The sequence below is a fragment of the Hibiscus syriacus genome, unplaced genomic scaffold (genome assembly GCF_006381635.1).
Source record: "Hibiscus syriacus cultivar Baekdansim isolate YM2019G1 unplaced genomic scaffold, ASM638163v2 tig00110114_pilon, whole genome shotgun sequence".
Lineage (NCBI taxonomy): Eukaryota > Viridiplantae > Streptophyta > Magnoliopsida > Malvales > Malvaceae > Hibiscus > Hibiscus syriacus.
In genome coordinates, this window is record NW_024062594.1 from 562,449 (window position 1) to 578,931 (window position 16,483).

The 16,483-nt window shown below is 33.3% G+C and overlaps 1 pseudogene; it reads right to left on the reverse strand.

Moving 5' to 3' along the window:
• Nucleotides 1-9,562: 9,562 nt before the first annotated feature.
• LOC120215216 lies at nt 9,563-15,416 on the reverse strand (annotated as a pseudogene).
• Between the last annotated feature and the right edge of the window lie 1,067 nt (nt 15,417-16,483).

Genomic DNA, 16,483 nt, shown 5'->3' on the forward strand with positions numbered 1-16,483 from the left:
TTTCAGTACGTAACCCAGACATCTTGGTCATCATCTCATTCATCATATTAGCCTGGCTTTGCAGGATTTGATCTATAATTGACTTTTGTGACTGATCCATCTTTGCCTGCCATTCTTGTTGTATTCTTAGTAAATCTTCTTGCATTTCTTTCTTTAATTGATCAAGCTTGGCCTCCATGGCTCTACTTCGCGTGTGATAAGGATTGGAGTTCTTACTTGCCAGAATCGTCTGTCACATAACCCTTCGGAAATTAATTTTATTGTTCTTTTAAATTCAAATGCATATTATTGGTAATGTGCTATAAATGATACATTTTATTGGTGATGCATTATAAATGATGAATTTACTTATGTATGATGCAAGTATGAAATGCAAATAAAAGGCGTTGACCCAAGCAGTAACCATTCGGAAATACTTTCATTGGATAAAAAGTTTCACTCATTACAAAGGAGTTCTATTACATATAAGGCCTAGCCCTCAGACTCAGCTCTACAATTTCGTTCATAATGGCGATGATCTCCCTTGTATATTCAGAAACCGGATTTGTGCGCAGTTGGATGATCTCCGCTCTATTGGCTAATTCATTCATATACCGAGCCACTTCACCCATTTGAGCAATAGCTTCCCCCATCATGCGCTCGCGTTCTTCTACCAAGGATCGATAGTGCTCATATGTATTTTCCCATCCCTTATTGATGCGTTTGATTTCTTTTTCTAGACTGGTAATATGAATTCGGCATTTCTGGAGTTCACCTTTCAATTCTCTGATTTCCTTCTGGAAGGATTTGTTTTCTTCGAGAGCAACTCTTAGGTCCACTGAAGCGGGAGGAACTTGCACTTGCAGAAGGGATTGCTCAAGGCTCGATACATGACTTTTGAGCTCATCATTCATAGCTCGAGATTGGTTCATCTCATGTTCGAATCTCATCTGTAATTCTCCCATTTCTCCTGTGAGCTCATCTACTTGCTGACTTTTTGTCGAGAATCTCTGCATCCACGATCCAATCTCTGCCTGCTTTCTATCGAGGAATCGATTCCATCCCTGTCTCTCAGACCACATCTCTTCTTTCTTTTGCTTTCTTTCTTCTTCGAGCTCTAAAATTCTTCGATTTTTGTCCTCAAAGTCCTCAATTATACTGTTCATCTCAGCTTTTAACCCCTGGACTTGATTCTTTTCTTCTTCTAATTCTTTCAGGCTGACTTCTTTTTCTTCATGGAGTTTTTGAGCTCTACGAGCCTCAGCTTTATACTGCTTGATCAATTCCTTTTTATCGGCCTCTAGCTCGCATACTTTTGCTTTTCCAGCTTCTATCTTCTTGGTCTGACACTTGTTCTCAATTTCCAGACTTTTGATTCGCCGTCTTGCAGCCTCTAATTCTCTGGATCCAAGTTTCTTTCTCACTTGCTGCACCCTTTGATAATCTTTTTTTAAGTCTTCTAAATCGGCTTCCACCTCCTCTTTCCGTTCTCTTATCATTATAAACTGTCTGGCATGAAATTCAGCCTCGATAGTCACATGAAGTTTTCTCTCTCCATTTCTTCTATTTCTTGGAATCTTTAGCCTTTTCCATTTCAAACTCAATTCTTTGGATTTCCAAATTCGAAGGGATATTTCTGATTTGTTCTTCTATCGACCTTGATCCCTCTCCAGATGTTAAAGGTATCTTATCATTTACCCTCCTGATTCTCCAGGCTTCATAATCAGGCGTCAAGATAACATCCGCTCCAACCACTTTAGTCCTAAAAGTCATCCTCCAGGAATCAGCCACGTCTTTGATTTTCTTTCTATAATTGCCTTCTTTATAATCAAATTCAGCACCAGTCAACCCATGAGTCACGGGAACAAACTGTCGGGCACCGTACTGTCTCAATATCAACAAAGGAGCGTATCCCACTCCTCCCCACAATCCCAGTAATATAATCCAATCCAAATCTCCACATTTGAACAAGATTTGTGTATGCATCAACCACGGTGTTCGCCATGCTATGTTTTGACTTTGTAGATTCCGGAAGAAATCAATCCATTGATCTTTTCTGAGATACTTCAGGCCACTCCTTCGTAAGGTACTCAGCAACAGGAGAATAATCTTTCAAAAAACGGTTATAGTTGACCTTTTCTTCCTTCCAGAAATGGCTTCTGATCCACACAGTAAGCAATTGAGCACAACCCATAAAACGACCTCCCCCAACCTTCTACATATTCAAAGATCGGAAAGTTTCAGCAAGAATTGCATGGACTGGATTCACCTCTCTTCCTAACTTCTCAACCAAATCGACTACTGCCAGCTCGATCAATCCCAAACATTTTGGAAAGATTACCAAACCATATATACCCAAAGCAAATACATCTCTACGCACATTTTCATCTACATGTGCTTCAGCTATCTTTTGTAAGTGAGACCACGGCACTCCCTCACTTTCTCCCTTGCGTTGCAAACGATCATTCACCCCATTTGTCGCTTGTGCCGGAGATCTTTGCAAGCTTTGACTTAAAAGAAGGCCCTTTTATCGACCGGGAGTAAACTTTGTCCACTTTAACGCTTGTCAAATTCAACAGAAATTGGTATTCCTCGAGGGTTGGAGTCATGTCCTCTCGGTTGAATGTGAAACAACTATAGGCCGGATTCCAAAACTGTATTATGCTTCGTATGAGAACCGGGTCTACCTTCACGTATATCAGATGAAATATATCCCCATAAGTCTGCTGAAAAGCTTGCCTCTCAATAAGATTCCAACTTTCCCAAATGGTTTTCAATCCCTGAAGCTCATTCTGTTTTAAAGAAGCTGGTGTATAATCAGACAGATCTGACACGTAGTTCCCTGATAGACTATCTCCCTGCTCTTTCTGCTTGGCTTCGGACCAGTTCCTTACATCTGCTGGATTCACTTCTCTGTTTAGGAAACTCCTTTCCATCGTGAAAGTCTTTCCACTTTACCGATACTCACAGATCAATCGCCTTTTCTAATGATATGTCTATGCAGAATGAAAAAAATAAACAAAACAAACAAAACAGTTAGTCAAAACAATTGCATAAATTTAACATAAAAAGATAAGTAAAACGGGAAATAAATCTATTATATTTATGTATTATCTACCCGAATAATATTCCTCACAAAAAGGGTCCTACCCAAACATGCTCTCTACCCTCCTAAATTAATTAAATTCTAAATGCACCTAAATTCTATTTCACATGCTTTAACAGAATAAATCTATTCTACACACTCAAAAATAAATAAATAAAATAAAAATAAAGAGGTTAGAGAGTTTCTCCATTGTGTACGCCTATTTTGGGTACCTATTGACGGACAGAGGTTCAGTATGACTCTACCTAGTGTGACCGTGCTATGGTTCACTATATGCATGGTTTCAGCTCTAACAGGAAAAAAAGGAACTCGAATTGTCCTTGATGTCGGTGCCCCCTTGGGCTACCAAACCCTCAATCCTCACCCATTACAGGTTTCAAACGGACCGAGTTCAATTCGAGGGGATTCACTGCCTTATACCCATACGAGGAATAAATTCCTACGAAGGTATAAGGTATGTATCCCATGGGTTATTTGCTAAAACTCATACGAAGAATAAATTCTTACGAGAGTAAAGCAATCACCCTAATTAATTTGGATCGAAACTCATGTCTAGAGCTCATGTTATGCTAATGAAAGTGATGTGTGTGAGGAGAAACAAACAAACCTTTGACTCAAAAACAGGGAAAATAAAAATAAATAAAAAACACCCAACGAGAACTAAGAAATATCTGAAAAAAAATGAAAACAATTAAAATGTTAGTATATAAAAATAAAGAAATAAAAATAATACATAAAAATTCAATAAACAGATCATAGCTTTACTAAAGATTCGAACTTATAATTTCCACCATAACGACCATATATAAGCGACCGACAGCCTGACTCTCTAGAAGTCCCCAGCAGAGTCGCCAAGCTGTCATAACCATTTTTTTTGTAAAACAATTAAATATTATTTTAAAAAACGATTACGACTTTATTTTGGAAAAATTGGTGATTTGAAATTAATTTGAATTAAATTGAATAGAGTCGCCATCGACCTTTGGGTTAGGTAGGCCGAATACCTAAAAACGTCTTTTAAAACAATTTTAAGAAAGATCATTTTTAAGACAAAAATAGTCTGCGTTTACCAAAGATTCAATTAAAATGGATTCGGGAGTCGGTTACGTGTGGGGAAGGATAAACACCCCCAAAACGCCCAAAATCGGTACTGTGTCGCTTACACATCGTCGTAAATGGTGGAAATTACAATTTGAATATGAAGTAAAAAATATGATCTATTTATTGAATATTTGTTAAAATTAAAATAATAGAAATACTTCACTTGGTAAGAAATCTCAAGATTTGCAATCCTCCAACGGGAAAGCTATCTCATCTATTTCTTATCTATAAAGTACATCCTATCTTTTAATTACCACTAAATAATATCGTCATAAGTAGAAGATACAATATGCCTAATTTATGTATCGTTAATATTATCATAACAACCATTAATACAATAAAAATTATGAAAATAGAATAATAAATAAATTATGATTTATTTATTGAATATTAGTTAAAATAAAAAAATCCTTTTCTCGATAAGAAATCTCGAGATTTGCAATCCTCCACCGGGAAAACTATCTCGTCTATTTCTTACTTGTAAAGAATATTTTCTCTTTAAATTAAAAGATAATGACGAAAATTGACATAAAATACATCATATTATACTTTTCCAAAACATACATCACTCATATTAAGATTCAATGAAGAAATAATAATAAAGATTAAAATTTAAATATTAAACAATATGACCATCAAATAAATTAATCAAAAAAAATAAAAACAATAAAAATAATTTCTATAAGCTTGTAAAAGGAAGAATTTGCATTTTTTATTTATTCAGTTTGAACGTCGTATCAGATTGTACCACTTTGATCAAGTGATACTTTCCACGCCCGTTCTATAAATATGTGTTCTTGAAAATAAAATCAAATAAAATGAAAATAAATGCAATTGGATATATAAACATTTACGTTAAATTATATTAAATACATTACTTACATAATACAAATAACCATAGAATATGTAAAATACATTCATACATAAATAACTAAAATAAAACTAGGTTAACATTACAAACCAAAATACAAACCAAATAAGCACATATGATAATTTCAGGGACCAAAATACAAATACAGAAATTTAAAGAGCTACAATCGAAGAAACATAAGTTAAATAACTAAACTGAAATTACACAAAAACATGAAGGATAAAACAAATATTTAAACCAAATGCCAAAACAGTGACTGAAACAGAAGATGCATAAATCTGAGGGCCAAATTCGAACATCAGCTAAAATTACACAACACATGCAAATAAGGACTAAAACGATCATTATATGAAACAAGCAACTAAAAATCTAAACACTTAGAAAATATAATACTAATCATATAGGATTAAAACGGAACAAGATGTAAATAAAGAGCTCAAAATAGAAAGATGAAATTTCATTTAGGATCATATTACAACCATTACAAAGCTAAAGGGATTTAAAATGTAGTTCACCCATAAATGCTAAGGACACGCGTGCAAGATTACAGAGATAAGAGGACCAAATGGGCTATTAGCCCTTAATCCCATCACTCGGCCTCAAAACGACGCCGTTCGACGTCTGAAATATAACCCTCTTAAGGGTTATTATGAAACCCTAAAAATCATTTTCTAACCCCCCTCATTTCCTCAGCCGATCTCCCTCTCTCCTTCTCATAACAGAGAGCCGAAAAGGCTCTCAACACTTCTTCTTCTCAACCTCGCCTAAACAGAGGCCTCAACTCCCCGGCCACCGTAGAACGGTGGCCACGGGGAGTAACCCAAACCCAGAGAAAGTTCTCTACGGCCTTAGATCTAACCCCTACACTGACCTAATACCCAGACAAACCCTCTGATTTCGAACCCAACAAGCCCCAAAGGAAAAAAAATTTCTTTTACCTTCGGTGAGGGACGCTTGGCTCCGATGAAGCAACGATGGTGGTCAAAAACCAGGGTAATATTCTTACTCTATCTCTCTCCCTTTTTTTTCCTTTTTTTCGAATGGGTCTCCTTTTTTTTTTCTGTCCTCCCCCTTTTTTTCTTCCGTTTCTGTTCTTTTTATCTTTGCTTTTCTTCGGATTTCTGGTGAGATGATGATGAGATCTAGGTAGAGCCTGGCTTTTTTCTGATTTGGTAGGATAGAAATCCCGAATATTTAGGGATTTATTGGTATTTAAATTTGGAATTTAGATTTTGTGAGATTTGAACTGTGTATGATGTATTTTCTTGATTGGTTTTGCTGTAGATGACAATAGTGCCACAGTTGGGGTCAGACCGGAACAGTGATGGTGGCGGCGCTGAGGCAGAGAAGGGTCACACGGCGGCTGGAAGGGGATTAGGGTTTGAAACCCTAATATGTTTTAGGGTTTCAAACCCTAATCTACTAGGTTGGGTCCGGGTTAATTTGGGCTTCTGGTCTCTGGGCCAATTGTAATCAGGCCTTAATTTGGCCTGCAAAAATACATGTAATTAATTAATAAAAAAAAAACGATAATAATAATAAAATAACGGAAAAGAAAAACGGACAAAAACGGGTGTCTACAATTGAACCTAAGACTTAAAGCCAATTAAAACTGATGTCTTAGATTATCATCATTATCATTGGATAGTTGACATTAATATGAAAAATAATCACTTACGTAAATAAAGAGGGCAAAATATATATTTTACATCTTAAAATACTTCGACTTTTATTTCTTTAACTTTCTTAGGTAAATAAAAATTTAACATTTTAAGGTAAACAAAAGATAATTTTCGTATTTTAAATAGACAATCACCCTATCCAAACGAGAGAGAGAGAAACCTTATCTTGCTTTCGTTTACTTTGTCCTCAATTTATCTTTCTTTTACTTCGTCTTCAACTTATGTCCAAATCACATCTGCCTATACAATCACACTTAATTTAAGATGAATAATATTCACCCTAAAATTCATATTTTTACAATTAATTAATTATTATATTGATTATATCCACCTTAAAAAAAATTTGTACTCATCCACATATAAATAAATATGTATTATTAATATATGTGTTATATTAATATATTTGTACTCATCCACATATATCCACCATTTTCCGCCGTGATGTTATATCAAATGGAAGATTTGATTGCTAGGTGTTATATTTGCTTTGCTGGCCTACTCTTTTTATAGTTGAGTGACTTCTACTTTAAATGCAGGGCATGGCATGGCATGGTATGGTATTGTATGGCTTCTAAGGTGTTAGTGTATGGGTATGAGAACCAGATCTGCCCCCATCTAATCATTATTCATTATCTTCTGCATCAACTAAAATCTGCAGCACACAACATGGAGCCTTACTTGTCTAAGGTAGTGTTTGTTTTCAGTTCTTTAAATCACTTATGTCTGCGTCGCGTAGATCACGCGCAGACATTAGGTTTCGCAGACTATTTTTTTTAGAAGATAAAAGCTCTTCAAACGTCTGCGTGAGCTCTTCTTGATGCAAACATGATTTTATGTTTTCAAAGGTCTTCAAACCTCTTCAAGAACAATTATAAAATATAGTTATTTATTAAAATAATTTTAAATAATTTAATAAGGTTATTTATTTTAAAATAATTTATTTTAAATAACTTATTATAAAATAATTTATTATAAAATAATTTATTATATAATAATTTATTATAAAATAATTTATTATATAATAATTTATTATAAAATAATTTATTTTAAAATAATTTATTATAAAATATGGATTGATTTATTTTAAAATAATTTATTTTAAATAATTTATTAGTATGGATTGATTTATTTTAAAATATGAATTGATTTATTTTAAATAATTTATTAGTATAGATTGATTTATTTTAAAATATGAATTGATTTATTTTAAATAATTTATTAGTATAGATTGATTTATTTTAAAATATGAATTGATTTATTTTAAATAATTTATTAGTATAGATTGATTTATTTTAAAATATAGATTGATTTATTTTAAATAATTTATTAGTATGGATTGATTTATTTTAAAATATGGATTGATTTATTTTAAATAATTTATTAATATAGATTGATTTATTTTAAAATATGGATTGATTTATTATTGTAGTTGTATGGATTGATTTATTTTAAATAATTTATTAGTATGAATTGATTTATTTTAAATAATTTATTAGTATGGATTGATTTATTTTAAAATATAGATTGATTTATTATTGTAGTTGTATGAATTGATTTATTTTAAATAATTTATTAATATAAATTGATTTATTTTAAAATATAGATTGATTTATTTTAAATAATTTATTAGTATAGATTGATTTATTTTAAATAATTTATTTGTATAGATTGATTTATTTTAAAAAAATTATTAGTATAGGTTGATTTATTTTAAATAATTTATTTGTATAGATTGATTTATTTTAAAAAATTTATTAGTATAGATTGATTTATTTTAAAATATAGATTGATTTATTTTAAATAATTTATTATTGTAGTTGTATGGATTATTTAAATTTCAATATTGTAAAACTAAAATTATTTAAATATCAGTATTGCAAAACTCTTTTAAGTTTAAAAAATCAGTTTATTTATATTTCAGTTCATTTTAGCAATCTGCAGACGTTAAAAAACAAACAGTCTTCTTCTTGCAGACTGCAGACTTTTGGTCTACCTCTTCTGCTGCAGATGCATGCAGATGTAGTCCGCAGACTGCAGACCTTTAACCTCTGCAAAAACAAACACCACCTAAGAATCCCACTTTTACACGTTCTAGCAGAACAAAAATACAGAAAACATTTCAGCTTTGCCTACATGAGCAAAGTTCTGAATTGACAAAACTTATCATTCTTAATTTGATACAACTCCTGTTTCAAACCAATTTCTTAATATCAAACTACTATACCGGTAAAATAATTGAATTCATCTAGTAACGCATTGGGTCAAATACAAAATTCCTCAAAAACGATGAACGCATAGGCATACGCACGGCAAGCATTTGACTGATCCATGCCAAGCATTCATCAAAATATAGACAAGAAGTGGCTGAAGTGCGTAACAATGATTTAGAAATAATAACTAGACAAGAAAACGTTTGCACATATCTGTACCTGTATGTTACGATAACGACGATCATAGCCCCCGTGGGTTAGGAGTGAAATCAGTACTAGAATTAGAGATATATAACCAGTCAGTTCCTGCATCAATCACAAGCCAATTGTCAGAAATAGAACAAAGAAGATATATAAGAAATGGAATTGGTCGTGCCATTGAACTATTGACCTTATATAACAGGGATGATACCACATAAGAGGGAGATAAAAGGAACAATCTTAATTCATCAAAAGTTTCTACTACTGTTGCTTGTTTTAAAAGATAGGGGGAACAACAAAGTAAAGATGCCAGTATGACATGAAAATTCTAAAACTGCTTCAAAAAGAACAAAGAACTGTACATCCCAATGAACTTGGAAAAGACAAGCAAAACGCCGAAGTTCATTGTGAATTTTACAGAATTTAGAGCGTATATTTGGCAAATAACTATACAATATATAAATACATTATGAGTTGCGTGATTGTCATGAATAAAACTATCAGACCTACCCACAATCAACCACAGTAGAATACCGTGCACCACTCACTCCTCATTTGTGATGCACTCACTTTTGAAAACACAGCTGCTCAAAATTTTAATATTTTGAGGCATATTCAGTTTTAACAAGCACTGAAAGTATCTATTGAGAGAAAATTGCTCAACAAGCAATGATTGATCAACTTGTAAAGTGAACTCATTCATTGTTTCCCTGAATGGTACCAACGCCTTCATTGGAGCTTCAATCGTTTTGGCACAAGTTTCTCAAAATGGATCAAAGGAAACAAATGGAATGTGTATTGATTACCTATCAGCAGTCTTCAAATTAGTTGACGTTGGATGGATTTGAGATAAGGATATTGGAGTCAAAGGAGGTGAGGCTAGATCTTCAGACATCCCTGAATTGTTAGCTGTTTCCAGAGGTTTGGACACGGGTAATGACATCATTCTACGACTAAATGAGGGTATGGAGAAACTGCGAGTGACAACGTCTGGAGGTTGTGGCAGTGGAGTGGCAGTTTTTGACACTGTTGATTTATTTGTAGCAGGGAGCACTTGACCTCTAGGCATCAAGGGACCTGAATAACCAACCAAGCCTGAAGGTCTTGAAGACTTGGAGGCTGAAGTGGCTGGGGGTCTAGGAAGTTCATGAAGCTCACTAATTTTTGGCGTGGACACAAATGTAGGGGAAGTATTAGATGATGCTTTTGGAGATACTGCATGCACTTGAGGCATTGGAGTTCTCAAAATTGGCCCAGAGAACAATCGGTGATGTTCCACTGAAACTGGTTTGTGAGGCCCTCGTTTACTTGTCAATGGACCCGAAAAGGCTTGTCTTTTAATTTTCTTGGAATCAGAAGCAGCAGTTGGACTAACTTGTGAAAATAAAACCTTATCAGACAATGGAGGGGGCATTTGAGTCGACGAAGCAGGCTTATTGCTCTCTCTCAGTACTACCTGTGCATTTATTACAGCAGATCCAGATTTTTTTTCATCTCCCAAAATCCTCTCATATTTCTTAAGTTCAAGAGGAGACGAATGCCACAAATTGTTCGAACGCTCATTAAAGCTTGTCTTGAAAGAGCGAGGAGCTGGATTACCAAATCCAATAGAACCTTTTGTAGCAACTGGTGTAGGTAATACATATGAGCTGAACTTTTGTGCCGGTAATGGTTGAATTTTCTCAGAAAGCTCAGGTTTATTCACAGCAAAAAGAGGAGCAGATCGGCTGCTATTCCTTATTGCGCCTCCAAATGAAAAAGAATGACGGCGGTTCTTTCTGGATTTTCCTGTAACATAGGAACAGTAAATATACCAGCAATAAAGTCGATATTTGCTGCAAATGAGAGGAACTAAATAAATTCCAAATGAGGTTCTAATGTTGCTTCAGTTGAAGCATAACATACTTTGTATTCACTAACGTCAATGCATATAAATCTCTTGTCCAATCAGACTCAGTTACTGGACTTGCATGGCTAATTTGGCCCAGAGAAAACTGACATCTAATGATTAGTTTAAAAATTGTTAAGTGGTTTTATCCTACATCTTTGAGTATTGGGGTTTTTATGGTCTTTTATATTAAAGTTGGGTCTCTCCGTCTATAATCATTTGGTTTTAAGTTGGATGCTTAACATGGTATCAAAGTGCAAGTTCTATTATGTTGTTCTTCCTGCCTAACCCAAGTGAGGTTGGCCACCTTTAGGCCTTGTGCCCTATATTAAGGGGAGTGTTGGGTTTCCTGTGGTGTTACATTAAAGTTAGAACTCTCCATCTATAGCAAACTAGTTCTAGGCCGGATGCTTAACAAAAAGATTTGACGGTCAAATCCTGAAGAGGTAGGAACGGGCAAGTAAAATACCATTTCATGCTTAAAGATCTATAATCATTTTGCAGCATCTCGAAGACATATAACATGGATTGCAATCAATGGAGTAACCAGTTCCTTACCTTTGCAGCCTCCACCGTTGCAACTTGGGGAAATGTAAGGCCTACTTCATCCAACTGCAAAATCACAAGGAAAATTATCACCCAAGAAAAACTCACATGGAATCAATTCTATAATTAATTCATTTAGAAGAACATATAGATTAAATCCTATTTCCTCCATGCCCTTGTGTGAGGTCAGTAGAACTTTCTTTATGACAATTAGAAGAATGGAATCCATTATACACACACAAACGCACAATAGAAAATAACAATTGCATTTCGGCAAGGGAAGAAGTTAGCTTTTCTTATCCACAAATAACATGTTAAATAGTCACCTCCATTGAGTGCCGTGAAGCAGGAATCATGTTCTGATCTTGATCATTTTGTCCATAGTCAAAGCTCAGCGCCTCACCATCATCCTCATCACTATTGTAATCATCATCATCTTCATAAAATTCAGTATCATCATCATTGTCCCCATCATCTTCAAGTCCACTGAAACGATAATCAATATGCTGCTGTTCAGTGATCTTCTGCACATGTGGCTCCACTTCTTCAAGAGACTTAAGAGCCTTTTTAAAAAAGTTCAGCTGCTTTCAAGTAAGAGGAGATAAATCAATAACCAACAATAGAAGGAATAAGAAAGTTCAATAAAGTAAGAGGGAAAAGAAACCTGAGCAGCATGGTGTCGTGCTGCTTGCGTAAGAAGGCTTCTTGATTGTCCTTGCTTTAGAGATTTCAATCGGAAAACAAATAAAGTTGCCTCTTCATCATATTCATCTCGTGCTACTTGTAATTGCTGCATGGAAAAGTTCTCCCCTTTCCTACTTTTTGATCTTCCTTTTTCTTTGAGTCCAGTTGCCATGTACTCATACACATCTCTGTAGATAACAGACCAAATATCAGAAGCCATATCTTTGAAAGATAAACTTCGTGTGTTTCTATTCGTTAAAAATAAATAGATAAACTTGGACCTTTTTTCATCACATTGTCTCTTCATCTCCTGTGTTAACAGGGGAAAAGTCAATATTACATCATTAAAAAATGCTTAAGTGGTTCTATAGTACATAATGCAATATGTTTTGTAAGTAAAACAATAATAATGCAATATGTTTTGTAAGTAAAACAATGTGATTCGACAATAAGAATTTTCACTTTTGTAGATAGCGTTCACATAATACCTAAGAAAATGACAATACATTGACGCCGGTGAAGAGAACAGAAAAAACTAACAGAGTCAGGATACCAAAAACTCCCATATAAATCATGTATCCAATGTTGGATTATTATCTCAACCCTTGAGGTGTTTGACTGTACTTAAGCCAATAATGATTTTGATAGATGAAACAAGTTTTCAAGGGGTAGGCCTTTTGAGAACTTTCTGGATTTCATCTTAAGGGATTCATATGTTTTAAAGAAAACAGGGAGTTGAACACAGAGGCATCTCTTGGTGTTGATTGGTGAGTGAGTTCACTTTACTGAAATAAGTAATAAACAATATATATATAACAAAGGCTTCTTTCCCGCTGCTGTTCACTCTTTCAGATAATTCCAAGTTTCAAAATTGTTTTATGTTAGCAGGAAAAAAGTGAGTTAATAATTATAAAAGAATACACCTAATTATGTAATCTTAAAGTTTTAGTCAGATCTCTGGCCATTATTTTAATATGTAAATCTCCAAAAATTAGAAAGTAAAGGACATTAAAAGAAATTACAATTACTATCAAATAATTGAGCACCATATTGACAAGATAGAACATCAAAAATAGTAAAATTTACAGCAAAAGACCAAATAGAATGTGACAATAATTGAATGAAGTCCTTAAGAACAAACCTCAACTATTCGAAGTTCATTAAGAAGAGACTCTGATGGGACCGTGATTGTCTTGGATATATGAGACCGCTGAAGGATGCAAAGTGATAATCCAGTAGCACAGTAAAGAAGTACGATGTAAGAGATTTAATGAGAGCTTCCAGATCACTAAAAGAAAAAAGAAAGAGGACTCACATAGCTGTCAACAAGTTTCTGGAGTCTGAACTGTACTTTTCCGAGCATTAGTAATACTCCACCTGCCCAGGAACAAAAGCAGCTTATTTTCATAAATGGTTTACTATAACAGAGCATGTGTTCAGTTCAAGAAGAAATGTAATGCATTCTATCTGGATGTGCCCAAGAGGGTAAAATGGATTCTATGCTATCAGATTTAGAGAAGGAAAAAAACATTATCTTTCTAAAACACAAGAGATTGAAGGTATCAACTGTAAGGATGCAATGCAAATTCGGATATAATAAATGTGAATAAGCTAAGATGTTTACTTGATTCAATTAAAACTCAAGAAGTATTCTAAAATTGGCAGTTTATGGTGGAAAAACTTATTTACCGGCAATGTAATGAGTTCAAAAGTTAGTCTTAAACTGAAAGTCATATGTTATTTGTTCATGTTAATTGGAAACATTGAGATCAAAAGTATAACAAAACATATCCACTTACCACTTTCTTCATCGTCATTTAATGCAGTTTTCGCAAGAAGACAAGTACCCATCTCCCGCAACGACTCAGAGAATTCTGACAATAACAAATACTACATTAGAGATCTCAAGATTGGCATGGCATACAAATTCTCCCATACCATTATTCAGAGACCAGATAATTAATATCTGATCGTGATTGGGCATTAAACCAACATATAGAACATCATTAATGAACCAATGCCTAAGGTCATCCATCATTCTTACGGCAACTATTCCTACTGTTAGATTTATAAAATTGACACTCCAGGGCTAGGACCTGAAAAGAAAACTCGATTCAACAATGGCATTTGCATCATGCACGAGAGAACATGTCATCATAGAAAGACAACCAACTGAGCGGATTTGAATTTCAAAAACAATGTAATTGTATAATAATGACATGTAAGTGTAAGTTGCCTACTTAGTGGTGAACTAGAAATACCTATAAACATTTAAGAGCTTGAAATTCACGTTTATACACCTTTCGAATATTAACTAAATTGACCCTTAACTAATTTATGCATAACGTATGTTTTATTCTCATAATTCATATAGCAAATGAAATTGAAATCCGAATTTTCAAATCTATATTTCTAAACATAGCATAAATGACTGCCGGCTAAAAAAACGAAGTGATTTTACTTAAAAATAAATAGGAAATACAACAAATTGACAAACACAAGAACACATGTGAATTAAGTACCGTAAGCACAATTAACAGTTGCTGCAGCTGCAGAAAGTAAGCTGTCGTAGCAATCTCTCATATCCTGCATATCCTGCAGAAAGTTTAGGGAATAGACACATGAGAATGAAAACTTCAAGCCACCAAAAAATAATGAAAATAAAGGAAATAGATAATAGATACTGTATTAATCCTTCCTAAAAAGAAAATTCCTCAGAATCTACAATATGAGCTACGCCCTAATCAGAGAGAAAACCCTAACAGAACAATTGTTGAAGAAAGAGAAGAGGAACGAAGTTGAGGACCTGAGAAGCTCGAGCGAGCTCGTCGAGTTGAGGCAAAGCTAAAACATCAGCTCGTTCCTTGGCTTCACCGGTGTGCTTGTGATGTGCTAACCCTCGCAGTCTTCTAAAAGAAGTCTTCATTTTGTTTTACCTCAAAAAATAACTTCGATTCAGTTTCCAATTCCAAAACAAATACCCCCCAAGCTTCTTCTTCTTCTTCTTCTTCTTGTTTGTCTGAGTTTAATGTTTCTTCTTTCAACTTTGCTTCGCTTTCATGAATTGAGTAATAGAGGTCATAGAAATCAACAGGGCTACATATACGGTTCTGCCCTGGAATTTGTTCTTTCTTGACTTCTTCGTTGCCTTCTCTTTTTTTAATTATTACGTTTTATTCTAAATATCAATATAGTATTTATTAGATGGCAAATTCGATGAGAAAACTAATACTAATTAATAAAAACCAAACAAGTAGTCAAAGGTCAATTATCCCTTTTCTAATTAACAATTATGAATGGGGTTATCATGATTTGACTCCACTCTTGTTTAAATGCAAAAAGCCTTTGCTTTCATTCCCTTGCTATTAAATCAGGCCGGAGCCTGCGTCTAACTGAAAATTGTTGTATATATATGGGATAAGGGAAGGTAAGATAGTAGGTTACTCCTAACATCAAGTTGAGAGCAGCTTCCGTAAAAGACCTTCGAATTATGAAATGCCCTCCGTGAGACTTGATCCCACGACCTCAAGGTTAAGAACCTTGTGCTCTACCAACTGAATCAACTATAATTAATATCTTTTTGAAAATTAATATAATTATATACATAAAAATAAAACTAATATAATTTTTAAAAAATAGAGAATTAAAACTATTATTAAACCTACAAAGAAATATATAAAATAGATTATTCAGATGTAGCAATATCAAAATGAAAAGAGGTGTCACTAATTAAAATAATAAACAGGAGAAATATAAGAGTTTATTTTAGTTATAGAAAATATTTTTTTATTTTTATTTTTAAAAAGTAATTTTTTTAATTTTTAAAATCTATAAAGATTTATTTGATTCTAGAAAATATTTTCTATTTTTATTTTTAAAAAATATTTTTCTAATTTTCAAAACATACAATGCTTATTTACTTCTAATTGTTTTTAGAAAACAGTTTTCCTTTTCAATTGTTTTGAAAATTATAAAACATGTTTAGTTAATATAAATAAAAATTTGATTTCAGAAATAAAGTAATAAAAATATATTTGGTATCTAATTTTTTAAAACAAAGATGAATACAACTTTATTAAATAATGACATTTAAATATAATTATTAAAAAATTCATTACATAAATTTAACATGTTAATTATGCAATTATAAAATAATAAAATTGATGAGAAACTTCATAACACAAAATTTATTTTAGTTTATAATAAAAATATAAT